Below are 13,269 nucleotides of genomic sequence, written 5' to 3'. Positions count from 1 at the left end.
GATCTGAATCTAGCCTAATACCTGCTTTAATAGCTGCTTCCAACAGTTACTTGTGAAGACTCAGATGGTAAATTCCATTCAATATATTATAGTTTAAAAAAGCAGATATTTTTCCAGAAATAGTTACTCTTTTTATAGAGGCTATTTTGCACCCTAGTGGATTATTTTAGATGGTAACAAGTTGCTCCTACGTGTCCCTGGTCATCACTCACTTGCAAGAATAATATTGCTGGGGGAGGAGGCTAGAAGGAGACCCTGCTGTGATTCAGACCTTGGGTTCCCCTTTTTCCTCCCTTGTTACCTGACAGTAGTTTTGGAAGAAGAAGAAACTATTAGACATATTAAAGACCTGGCATAAAATATCGGACCAGTTTTTCAGGTGTCACCAAGGGGTAGCAAGTCTAAAGGTGTCTCTCCATTCCACACTTAAGGAGATCTTAACTAGCTTTAGCTTTTCAAGCAAGTCTGAAGTCTACTGGCTGCCAGTCATCCTGACAAGGTGATGACTAACAGGGACAATTAGCTCCCTCTCCTAACATGCTGTCTGTCATGGCTATTTGAAAGGGAATAAGAACATTTTTTCCCCAAGGAAACGGGTTGACAAATGGGTTTGGGTCTGTTAAGGCTTTAACGTAGCTTCATATTAACAAAATGTCAAAAAATTTGTTCCAATGAGGAATGGGATCAAGCAATATTGTCTGCTTTGTAAAATCCTATTTAATTCATGTTTACATATTTAAAAATTCACCCTATAGCCTGCAATTCCACAGGAGTGAGCTGCTGAATTCCCATTAATAGCAGAGGGAGAAAGATCCTGTTTTGTATTGTCCACCTGATAAAGGAACAACTTTATTAATTTTAAGTATTAACTAGTTAAGCCATGAGTTAAAAAGTAGCAGCTGTCAGTAATTTAACTTATTTCCATCTCTTTCACAATCTTATATCCAGTTTGTAGACAAAATTGAGACACATGATTGGTAATTATTCATTATCACCATTATCCAGCTGCTACTTATTAAAGCTAATGCTTACAGAAGCATTCTGTATCCCTGACATGATGATTTTAGCACCTATCTCTCATACAGCTTTATTTTCAGATCTGCTGAGTGCCCAGAGCAAAAAGGTTAGGCTGTGATGCGTGTTTGCTGCTGAATTTTAAGAACCAAAGTGTCTTCAGTTAGGCAAGTTTTTATTTTTACTTTTTCTCAGACAACGCTTCTAAACAAACATTCATGTAGCTGACTGCATGGATCTCAGGAGAACTTCCTTAAAAGAAAGGAGAAAGACAAAGGAATTACCATCATTTAACTAGGCTACTCCTGGCAATGACTGAGAAACAATCAGACTGTAGTCTGAGAGCCACAGTGAAAGGTTACATGACTAATTTGTATTTGCATTGTCTAGCTGGTAGGAGGAAGGAGGATGTAGCCACAATAGCCAATTTATCTGAAGAACAATGTAGTCATTCAACAGGGCATTATTCTGAACTAATTTAAATGACAGTAAAGCAGCCCTCTCTTGACTTAAGAAATCATAAGTCTTTCAAATTTCGTATCTAATAATCAAATTTTACCACTGACTTATTTGTTGACAGAAATTACTTATAGCTAATATGTTCCTGTTTCAGACCCTGAGGACTCTTTGTTTATGCTAAACGTGAATGTATTCTAGCACATGAATTACTATCCTCCTGCTTGTTTCTTGGGCGCCTCCAGAATAAGTAATACATTGGCATAACTTTGCCATTTGTCAGCCAGCAGTCTGGTAGCACATTTGCTCGTCAATCTAATTTTAACCTTTTCTCATATGAGCACTTGGTACTTCATGTAAATCAACCAGACAGTCTGTCATTCGATAGGACACTATCTTCATAGTCTTCTAAACTATGTGCTCTATCATATGTGTTCATTTTTAAGTAGCAGAGGAAAATTAAAACTAATATATTACTTCTGGTTTCTTAATACCAGAATGCCAGGAATCTCTTTATTACCACAATAGAGATAAATGATACGTCTAGCAGAGTTTTTTGACAATGGGCATGGTAATGCATTCAGCACTTTCTGAACTGGAAGGTCTGTTCTGAATGGTAAGTAGTGTAATGTGTGGCTAAAGGCTTCATAGCACATAGAGTAGGTCTGTTCCTATTATCGCTGTAATTTGCAGCTAGGAATACAAAACATCCATTCAACTGATTAGTGAAAAATATATTTATAAATAATTACATTATGGTTCCGATAAGTTTCTTGTTAAAATACTGAAGCTGACTCTGAGAAGGAGAACATAATTCACTCCTAAATTTAGGTAAGTTTGTCAATGTTAATTTCTTTTGATAATTTGTGTAAATAACATGAAAGGCTTCCTGGTGTGTCCTTTACTTTGTGAGGTTTTTCAGAAATTGATTTGGCTATGAAATAGTATGTTTGAAGTTACACTTTTAGCTGTTTTCTCAGGGTTGCTGTAACTATGCATCACTTCAATATCTTTTATTTTTTTAAACATGAAATGAAGAAGGTCATAGTCCATTTATACAGCCTAAACACATTCTGGCTTTTTCAGCTTTTTTACTGCATGAAGAATGTTTTTAAAATGAAGTTTTAAAGTGGTACAGAAATGATCTGCAACTTCTGCTAAAAAATCAGTCCCATACAACACCTGTAATCATTCACTAAATGGTACAATAATTAACTGTTTTAACAATTATGAAAGCTAGAGTTTGACTGATCTATATTTTCCTTATTAATACTTTGAGACTATTAAAGCTGCATTGCATTTCACTCAGGCTTGAGAGAGATAAACTAAAACTACGTATAATTAATACTAGATTCTGTTCTAATGATTTATGACATCGTACTTGGTCTGAGGCAGACAATGAAGGGTGCCTGCATTTTTCCCCAGCACAGTACTTAGTAGTCCCTTTACCAAAGAGCAGAAGTGAAGCTCATTGACTCCTGTAACACCACAAATGCACCTCAGTTCATTTTTTGTTGTGCTGCTGTTGTTTACTTAGACTTCATCATGCTTTCAGTCCATCCTACTGCCATGCTTCCTTTTCAGCACCTTCTGTATATGGTATGTACCCCATTATTGCTGTGGAATTCTCACCTCTGTTGTGTCCCTGGTGAATGAGTTATAATTAATTTTATTTCTTATTAATTTAATTGTATTAATAATTATAAATAATTATATTTGTACAATCTCTATCCCAAAGATCTGTTTCTGATTGAGGTAGTAGTGTAATAGAAGTAAGAACATAGGAACTGCTTCTAACACCACCTTCAGTATCTTTTTTAATCTCTAAATCAAGTACATGCAATATTTGTTGATCAAGATCTAAAGTTATATATGACTTCACCTAACACAAAAATTGGAGAAAGTGTTAGCCACAGACTGATTAAGTATCTTCAGGAACACAGGCCTGAGGTATCTGGCCGTAAGTATTATCTTCAATAAATAAATACACAGCAGCAAGAATTTGTCCCAGAAAATGGTCAGGTAATTCTATTACTTAATTTTCTACAGTGGAGTTATATGTGAGTTTATCTTCCATGCTCTGATGTAGTTTTCACATGGGAGTTTGTTGGTCTTCCATACCTAGATCTTTTGGGGCCAGTCATCTGCAGTTTCAGCTCTCAGGGATGTAAATGTATCTAGGCAAAATTCAATATGGTTGGTGAGGTAGACCGTCACAAGCAGTGACAGCATCTGATTTCACTGAGCTTGTCAAAAGTAATTTTATATGTAATTTGTTCACTGTATATGAGATCCTCTGTTTTGCCACCATTGGTCTTACAGTTGTGAGGTTTACCTAGTTCAGGGTAGTGCACAGAACTAATAAATGTTTTCTCTGAGGAAAAACAGTGAATTTCTGGGGATGGAGGGGCTGCATTATAACACAGGAAAAGTATTTTCTGGTCTTACTTATTGTTTGTGCATTGGAGCACACATCTTTGACAAACATCTTTTTTTTTTTTCTTCAAATTTTCTATGACTCCTGGTCTTTATGGATAACTGAAGAAACAACTGGTCAGCAGGATCAGAAGTAACAGAATTATACATGGTATGAATCTGTTCTCAGATCTTGTATATAAGAAGGCAGGGTTTTTTTTGTTTGTTTGTTTTATGCTTGTATGAAGGAAAGAGAAGAATCATGGTAAGGCAATATGATTCTATAATATTTTTCCCTGGAGCGCGTATCTAAGGACAATCTGTTCTAGTTCTTAGCAATATATTCCTCCAGGAATCTAAGGCAAAATTCAACCATCTCTACTCGATTGGCTCAGTCTTTCTCTGTCACTTTTCGTGTATTTTTTATATCATTCAAAAAAAAAAAAAAAAAATCCACCCTTAAATGCATTTTCAGGTGCTGCTAGTGAGACAGCTTTAAAAATACCTTTGTCCCCAAGCCATTAATCATACAGATTCTGCTACCGTCCATTGGTTTCTTAATCTTGATTCAGTCCCACCTGTTAGATGACAAGTCTAGGTATCAGAGTCTAAATTTGGCTCACTTCATTGTTTACGTAATGTTTCCTAAAAAAAAAAAAAAAAGTTAGTGCCACAGCAATGTACTGTCAAGCTGAGTTGCAGATATTTAGGCCCCATGTGGCAGCTAAGGAGAATGGAGAATATTCTGTCCTCCCTAGTGTCTGGCATCCTGACTTGGAGTTTGTATACCTATCCTCCTCAAATCATCAGATTAAAAAAATAAATAAAGTGAAAAAAATAATGTTCTAAAAATGTAGCTAGACTACTCTAGAGAAAGGAGGACTTGAGGTGTTTCACTTAGAAACTGAGTTTACCCTTATTGAAGTAAATAGAAATGCAAAAAAATAAAGATCACCTCTACCCCAGCTTTAGTGAACTACGTGATATAATTATAATTGAAGGTCATTCTTTAGACATTTAAGTTCTGTTTTCAAGGGCACTTATTTGGGAAGTGGCACATTAGGGAATCCTATTATCACACTGACAGTAAAAGCCCAGGAAAAGGGCCTTTATGATTTGTATTATAGAAGTATGTATAAACACATAGCAGAGGTTGCTCCACAGAGCTCGGTTGCTGGGTTTGCGTGACGCCAAGGCAGATGCCATGCGGTGCAGCCATTTGTGTCTCAGCGGCCTGCACCTGCTGGGCCCAGCTTCTTTCATCCCATGCATCCTGGTCACTGCGAGCAGCTCTTGAGTTTGGCGTGTGGTGGGCACTGCTCGGTGACCCTGTGCGCCAGGCACAGCTTGCCAAGGCGATTAGTGGCTTGTGTCTGACTGAGGCTAAATGCCAGAAATGGGGTGGGAAGTGAAGCACCTCCCACCACCTTGCTCCACATACATGGTCTCCAGGCCTTGAAGTCAGCTGCCAATTTACAACTTTAGGCCCTAATTAGCTCCTAGGGATGTATCAATAAAAAGCCACGATTTGGGTTTATAGGTAGCAACAAGTGTTACTGTTCTTCCTCAGCAAAATTTATTCTCTGATAGTTTTTTCCACCCAGTCCTAAGGCACTTTTCTCTTCGAGTGTAACTTACTACTCTGCTCTGACCTCACTGCTGCTAATGTTACCTCCATTTTGGGTCCACGCACGGTTCCCTGAAGCTTTCCTGCCTGCTGTTTGTTCCCCTCCTCCCTTTCCCCTGAACCACCTCCACAGACTGAATGCTCTCAGAGGAAATGGCCTACCACCCCTCTCCTCTCACACCCCAGCACGGGCTTTACTGAATGCAAAGCCATCTCGGGCCCAAGGCAAGTTTCTGTCAAAAAGCAGATGCAGGTGTAGGCAATACTGGTATTAAAGTAACCTCCAGCAGATCCCACACCTTGCAGCAGGGAGAGAGTGATCTTGGGCCTATTTTCTCCCCACCTGTGGGCATCAGCTGAAAGGGCTGCACACGAGGCAGTGGTTGTTAAATTTCTACTGGGCCTAGCAGAGAGGAGTTTGCTTTTATTTAGTACAGGGGATAGGAAGAAGCAGCAATAGCAGCAACACCACCACTGCTGGTGGTGAGAGGTCTCCAACTGGGTCCTAGGCCTGTGGTGGAGCTCTGGGGCCCTCTGCCCCTGCAGTGGGTGGCCCGGTGTGAGGGGGCCAGTGGCTGCTGTCCCTGTTGGGCCACCTCAGGGTGCCCTGGGCACAGCAGTCCCCAGCCCTGTTACGCACAATGTCCCCTGCTTGATCTTTCACTCCTGCTTTACCAATTCTCCTCCATGCGCTCCCAGAACAGATCCTGACCTCACCCTGCTTCCTTTCTGTTTGCTTTCCCTCTTCATATAGTGCTGCCCCAGCTCTTCATCCCCTGCCCAGAAAAATAAGACATATGCTGGGGTGCTTTTGTTCTGTGTGCCCACTTAGTGTTAGAAGAGAGATAAGGTATTTGTTCGTCTATGTTGTGATCTGTTTGATGCTGATGCTTTCTTGCTCATATCCTAATGTAACTCTGCCTTCGTGCTTTTTCTGATTTTGTCTGGGGTTTGTCTGGGATTCTTTTGTGCATCCCAAACTAAGCACGTTCTGCTAACCTGGTCAAATAACCTAAATTTTGATCTGCTAAAATGAACTTACTGTGCAATGTGAAAAAGCACCTTCAGAAACCACAAGTGACCTGATTGGAAAGTAAGTGAGCTGGAGGCAGAAGCACTGAATGTACAGGAATAGAGTAGATTAAGGTTATAGCAGATAAAAGGATTTAGAAATCAGAATGGCCTTAACACCAGTCTCTAAAGTAATGTATTAATTATTCCAGAGAGATTGTGCTGCATGTCCCTGTGCTAACAGGGCTTTTATTTCTTCCCCCTGGTGAGAGGCAGGAAAGTGGTTGCTTAAATCACTATTGACATACAGCATATGAATTCCAGTTTTGATTTTATGAACAGCCTCTATCATCACGTCTTCTGTGGACTGTCTCATGCTCATTGTGCTGTGGGGTTAGACACACTGTCACCATCCCTATAAATAGCCTGCTTGGTTATGAAGGACTAGTAGTATTTCCTCTGGGAAGAATAGGACTTTTGACTGGTGGCATTTTAGGCCAGTTCTCTTTAAACTTCCTAGAGGAGATAGGGTTTGGACAGTGAGAAACCTGCTAGAGAAAGCCAATAATCAAGGTATTAATTGTTGAAGTGCAGGCACCCAGTGACTGTGGAGGATCCACAGAGAAAATTGAAGTTAGGAGGAGTAGGACAGTGGTGTGCTTTTAAAAAGAAAGGTCAGCTGCAGGGCTGGTAAGGAGCAAGAAAGCTGCTATGCAAAGAAAAAGAAGCTCCCTGTGATAACAGTGGGAAGCAGAGCTGCTGTGCAAGACTGTTGCAGCATTGGACAGGTCTGCTCTGTGCCCAAAAAATGCTCAAGCGTATTGGAGAATGGGAGGTAAGCTGACATTGTTTTCCGTATCTTTATTTTTGGAACAAAGTAGGAGGTAATTATGTATAGAAAATGCTGTGTTTTATCTATCAATTGTTTAGCTGCTAGTATGGTCTCTGAGTGTGGAGAACACCTTCAAGAAAATACATAGCACACTCTCAAGGTAGGTTTGGTGGGGTGGATGCTTTTAAGCTTGTCAAAAGAAGTTCTAGAGATATAGGTCATCTCGTCTGTACAACCCTGTTTCTGTGAAGAAATATGCTGGAGACACCAAAGAGAGTGCAGGTTCAGCTGACTGTGCAGTGAGGCAAATTCCACTGCACACAGTGTGAGAGGTCAAATACAGCATGGTGTTGACATATAACAAGGCTTCCTAAGTGTCTTCTGGCTATTGAAAGTAACAAATGCCGAGGTATCTGGGGGTTTTCCTTGCAATTAACAATTTGTCTGGAATTCAGACATCACCTTCCATAATTTGGGATGTTTCCAACAGTGCATTTAATTGTCAGAAGAACCTTTTGTGCAAATAGTGAGTCCGTATACAAAAAGATTGCTCTGCCAAAAGGAATGAAATAGACCATTAAATTTAAGGATGACTAACTTTTTCTGAATAGTGAAGAAAACACCACACTTGCCAGTTATCTCTTCTGTGCATTTCCTCAGTTGTGGCTGAGGCCATCTGATGACTGTTTCCCTTTCACTCCCAGCGCAGTGCAGTCTGTCTGCTGTCAGCAGTTAATGAAGTCACTCACAAGCCTCCATTCCCCGGGGAAAAGCACTTCTATGAATAGACCTGTTACTTACGTCTCTGTTTGCAATGCTCTCAGCGCTTCTTTTGCTGTGCCACCATTTCTAATGATTGTGCCATTTTTGAACAATGCCCTTTCATTGTAGAGCTACTGCTATTCAGGATGCCAAAAAAGCTCTTGCTTCTGGCACAGCTGTTAGAGTCCTGTGAAGGCTTCTGTGTTGTCCTCAGTGACAGACACATGTTCTGAGGTACCACAGGCTTACCAAAAATGTGCGGAAAGTGAATGAATAGTCTTATTGCAGCACGTATTTTCAATAATAGTCCACAGGGAATTTCATCATGAGATACTTCATCAACACATGTCCTACAATAAGGAGGAAATAATAAAGGTTTTTGTTTCTGAGAACAAAATATTTCCATCCTACTGAAATAGAAAGGGAAACTTGATCTGATGAGAAGTACTAGAGAACATCACATATTTGCCCAGCTGAGCTTGCACGTCTGGTTATGATTAAGCATGTGTTTATAAGGAGCTATGTGTTGGTCTAGACAGAGGTGAGCTATAAAAGAAATGAAGATAAAAAGATAGATATAGAATGATGAATCATGATAATGTATTGTCCCAAGGACAGAAATGTAAGAGCTTATACTACAATTTGTAGGGTCTACCAGTGAAGTCAAAGACTACTCAGTGGAGTTAGGTCACTGGTTTGTGTTTTCATGACTGAGTTGTGTGGTTGAGGTCTAACCCCAAATAATTTTAGTTGAACACCTGTCTAAGAAAATTTAGCTACGAATACCAATAAATAGTCAAAAGGGGAGGGACTGAGTAAAACAGCATTTGGTTTAAACATTGCTTATTCTTTCTCTGGGAGATGTGGGAGACAATTTTTTTAAAAAAATGTTTTTAATATCCACTTTTTTTTTTTTGACTGGACTTATTCTTAACAGGCTCCCCCAACATCAAGTTGTCAAAATTTTAGTTCTCAGAGAGTTATGATAAGCTCTTCTATAAAGTGCAAACTGTCTATTTCTCTGCACCATGAATGTCTGAATTGTTCCTACATGAGCAGAGTTCAAGTTGTTTTCATATATGAACCTTTGTTCATGTTCCTCATCCTCCTACTTATATAAAGCCAAAACAAAAGAAACTTGTTACCCAGACTTTTCATTTGATATTAATTCTGGGTGGCTGAATAAGTCTGTGATTCATGACCCATGTTAAAATTTAACGTCAGCCTTTAATGTGTTCAGCCTGACACATGGTGTGTCTTATAATATTGATATATCTCATCGACCTAGCAATCTGCATCAGCTTGCTGAAACATGCCACGAAAGGAAAATGATACAGTTGTCCTGATCTACTTCTCTGTCAAAGCTTTAATTAAAACATTCACACTGTCTGCTAAGGGTTCGGGGGAAACTCATAAGATGCCTGTGCAGTCATTCACAACATTTCATTTTGAAAGTTTAGGAGGATAGGAATATGCTCATGAATCAGACTCCTGTGACCTGGTCAGCATCTCAACAGCATCCAAAGCTTATCTGACTTGCTCTCCAGAATCCTGTATCTAAGAAAATACAAATTCACGCATCAGATTTTTCCCTGATGCGTTTGACAAGCATTTACTTCCAGTAACAACCCAAGCAGTTGCAGTAAATTCATCAGACCTGCAGAGCCAGAGCAGCACTGTTCTCACAGTGGTTGGCATCCTTTTCTCAGAGATGCAGAGGTACAGACCTGAGGATGGATTTCCCTATCAGGGTACTTTTTTTTTCCCCATTGCTGGCACCCAGACAGCCTGGAGGCTGTGACAAGGCAATACTCAGCCATCTGTAGGTTTGTCAGCTGGGAGATAGAGCTTGATCAAAATGAAGTTTCATTTACTGGTAGCTGCTCCTGAAATGCGACCCTACCAGACCACATAGGAACAGCACTTGTGTGATAAAGCCAACTGGCTATGTCTGCAGAGGTTTCTTATCAAGGTCATGTAGAGATTTTTTTATTTATTTATTTTTTCTTTACCCAAGCAGAACCATCTAGAAGGTAGGATTGAAAATGCTGCTGTCATCTTCCCACCCCCAGGACAAAAAACCTACTTGTAACAGTGATCCTTATCATCATTGGAGGATGCTTCTTGCTTCCTTTGGTCCCACAGTGCCATGCTAGCATCAGTTCCTCTGATCCAGTAGCAGTGGATGTTAAAAGCACAGCCAATACCTCAATTGGCTATTTAAAATCAGCTTCAGCAAGCATTGCTCCCTCTCTGACCTTTTCCTGGCTTTTGTATCCCCTATGTTTGGCTGTCCACCCAGGCATTTCGGCTCAGATTTGGAAATCCCCTGTTCTCAACACTGGACTGTTATTTTTCGGGCAGAATTTACATGCTGTCCTCATAAAATCAGGACATCTGTGATGCCTGTGCTGTTATTCGGAGTATTAATAGAAATTATAAACAGAAAGAAGTCTCAAACACAGGCTGTCAAGGCAGGAGCTTGCGATGCTCTGTCTGAGCCTGAACTAGTAGCAAGAGAGGAGCAGCGTCTTCTAAGGAGTGATCTTCCTCAAGCAATCTTCATCAGTATAATAACAAAAGAAGCACAATACCAGGACCATTAAGAAAACAGTATGCTATGAAGATTGTGAACTTAGAAGAATGTAAACAAAAGGCCAAGACTTGAAAGATTCATTAATATGTAAGTTCAGAAGCACTGGCTAAATCAAACTATCTTTGCTCAACACAAAAACATAGCAAATGAAACTAAGAGGTGCTTTTGAAGAAGCAGGGGGGAGAGGAAAGAAAAATACCACTGTAGAAGTGGTAAGAATAAATCAGATAGTAACACATGAGAACATAGGTATCAGTGGAGAATGAAGGGAAAAACAGACTTTATTATTCTATATGAGCAAACCGATGTTAGATGAGACTTGTGAAATGAATGCCTTTATCAGTAATGCGACTTTGCACTGGTATCATGAATAGCTGTTTATCAGCAGGTTCCAAAAACCCAGTCACACTCTGAATAAGTAACTGCAATGTTCTTGTTTGCTTTTCTATAGCTTTTAAACCATAAATATTGAGCAGCTTACAAAAAAATGTGAGAGAAAATGATGACATAATAAGAACAGATAAATATGTACTTTCTCCAAGCCACTGCTAGCATATTCAGTTTGCTACTGGCACTATTTATTATATAATCTTGCTTGAAATTGTTACCACAATTTGAGCAGTAGGTTGTGTACCATTGCCCTTTATCTTTAAGTTAACGTGAAACAGGAAAACGTGGGCATTTGTGGTTTTCCCTTGTGCAAGAAAGGTCAAACTACAGAACAGTATAGGAATATCCATAACTTTGAATTTCACAAAGCTGAAAAAAAAATAAATTAACATTTGATATGTTGGATTATTAATTTTCTGGCCCAGAAGTAAGTGAACACCTAATGTGCCCATCTTTGGAGCCAGTCTGTTTTTGACTGTTGTCTATAGAAAATGCAGAGAAAGGGGCATCTCCTGTGTGTGAACCTCAGACCTGTGTTTACTGTTCCCTGGAGGTTTGCTTATAACACGTTCATGATCTGGCACGCTCTCTGGGCGTAGTCATAGCACCAGTGTACAATCTGTTTGAATTCCTCCTTGGTGTCTGCTGTTCCCCTCAGACGTTCCTGAGCACGGTGATTGTTCTCTGATTTAAAAGGGCATTCAGATGCCTCTTCCAAATTAACAATAACTCAGCTGTCACTCATCGTTTGTGCTGGCTGCAGGCTGCACACCTTCATCAGGCTGCAGCAACTGCACAGCTTCTCCTTCAAATCTGTAAACCATCAGTGAGTGGTGGACATTTGTTGTAGACACAGGGTGCAAATTCCCTCGGATATTGACCAATCTGGGGGAGTTTTACAGTGCTGAGTAATGTCTGTCTTACCTGTTTATGGACACGTGTGCTGTAGTTACCTCCAGGCCAATAACATTGCTAAAGCAGCATCGTGAAACAACAGATTCTGCAGTAATGGTTGTTTTCCCCAGTTTCTCCTGAATCAGTCTCATGAGCCAGACATGCTAAATTATAATAGTTTCAGGGTTGGTTCTTCAGGTGCTAAAGCTACCAGCATAGGCATTCCTAAAGCTTTCACTCTTCATAAATAAATCCTTTATTCCTCTCTGGGAAGAAATTGTATCATTCTCTGTTAGATTTTGTCAATAAGGCTTTCTATGCCATTTTGCAACCCATGCGGAGAACTGGATTTTTATGTATCTTTTCCTCCTACCTCACGTGGTAATTGTTAGGTTGACTAATATAGTATGTTCAGTAACATCTTTACCCTTATTTATGTTTTTCATATGATGACCTTACAGTAGACTCTCAAGTGTCTCACCTGATTAGGGTGGGTAGGGTCTTGCCCTAGTGTAGAGTCTCATCCACCAGGTCAGCAACATACGGTAAATCAAAAGTAAGAGTAATGTTGGGAAGGGTCACATCATAACTGACTGACTGTATAATGAATAACTGATAGCTATGACTCAGTGTCTGCATTTCTTTCTTAAACACACACTGTGTTGTAGGCTGGCTTTGAATATTTTTTTTTCTTTTTTTTTTTTTTCCTCTTTTTCTTTTTTATTTTTTTTTCTCCCCACATAGTTTCAGGTAATGGTTAACTCCAAATGACTAAAAGACCTTCAGGAGACCTGATGAGACTTCTTACAGGTACTTGGGTTCAAAAGTAAATTCAAGCTTTTACTTTATCACTTTATTTAAAAAACATATTTCTCTTATCTGAAGCTACTTTAAAACTACCCCACAAATATAAAGTTATCAGTATTACTACAGCATAATTTCAAGGTGAAATGATTGTATTCCAGGCAAATGCATGCACAGTATGTGCATCCATTTTTTAATTTTTTAATTTTTAATAAAACAATAAGACCTTTTAGCATCTGTGGCAATGCAGTCATTTCTGAGATGAAACATGACTTTGCATCAGCTTGCATTGTAGGATAAAAGGTGGAAGGACAGAGCACTGAGAAGAACACAAACTGGGAAAACTGTCTGAAGGAAAAACCACCATTACAGAGTTTCATTCCTGAAGAGGGTGTGTTAAAGTATGCAAGACAATAAAGAGTAGCAGATGTCTTAAGAATTGATGTTATGAGGAGTGTTTTAAGGCAT

The 13,269-nt window shown here is 39.5% G+C and overlaps 1 protein-coding gene across 4 annotated transcripts in view; it reads left to right on the top strand.

Annotated features, from left to right (window-relative positions):
* The first annotated feature begins 1,823 nt into the window (after positions 1 to 1,823).
* ITGB6 (integrin subunit beta 6) overlaps positions 1,824 to 13,269 on the top strand; it is a 54,550-nt gene continuing 43,104 nt past the window's right edge. Inside the window, exon 1 of one of the 4 annotated variants that reach the window (XR_011098124.1) lies at positions 1,824 to 2,086. The gene's annotated coding sequence lies outside the window, so the exon portion shown is untranslated. Of the gene's footprint in view, positions 2,087 to 3,995; positions 4,058 to 5,857; positions 7,359 to 13,269 lie in introns of those variants that run through there. The other 3 variants (XM_068687662.1, XM_068687666.1, XM_068687664.1) reach the window with 3 other exon arrangements.

This window comes from Anas acuta, chromosome 6, assembly GCF_963932015.1.
Source record: "Anas acuta chromosome 6, bAnaAcu1.1, whole genome shotgun sequence".
Lineage (NCBI taxonomy): Eukaryota > Metazoa > Chordata > Aves > Anseriformes > Anatidae > Anas > Anas acuta.
This window is presented reverse-complemented; position numbering and strand designations above follow the sequence as displayed.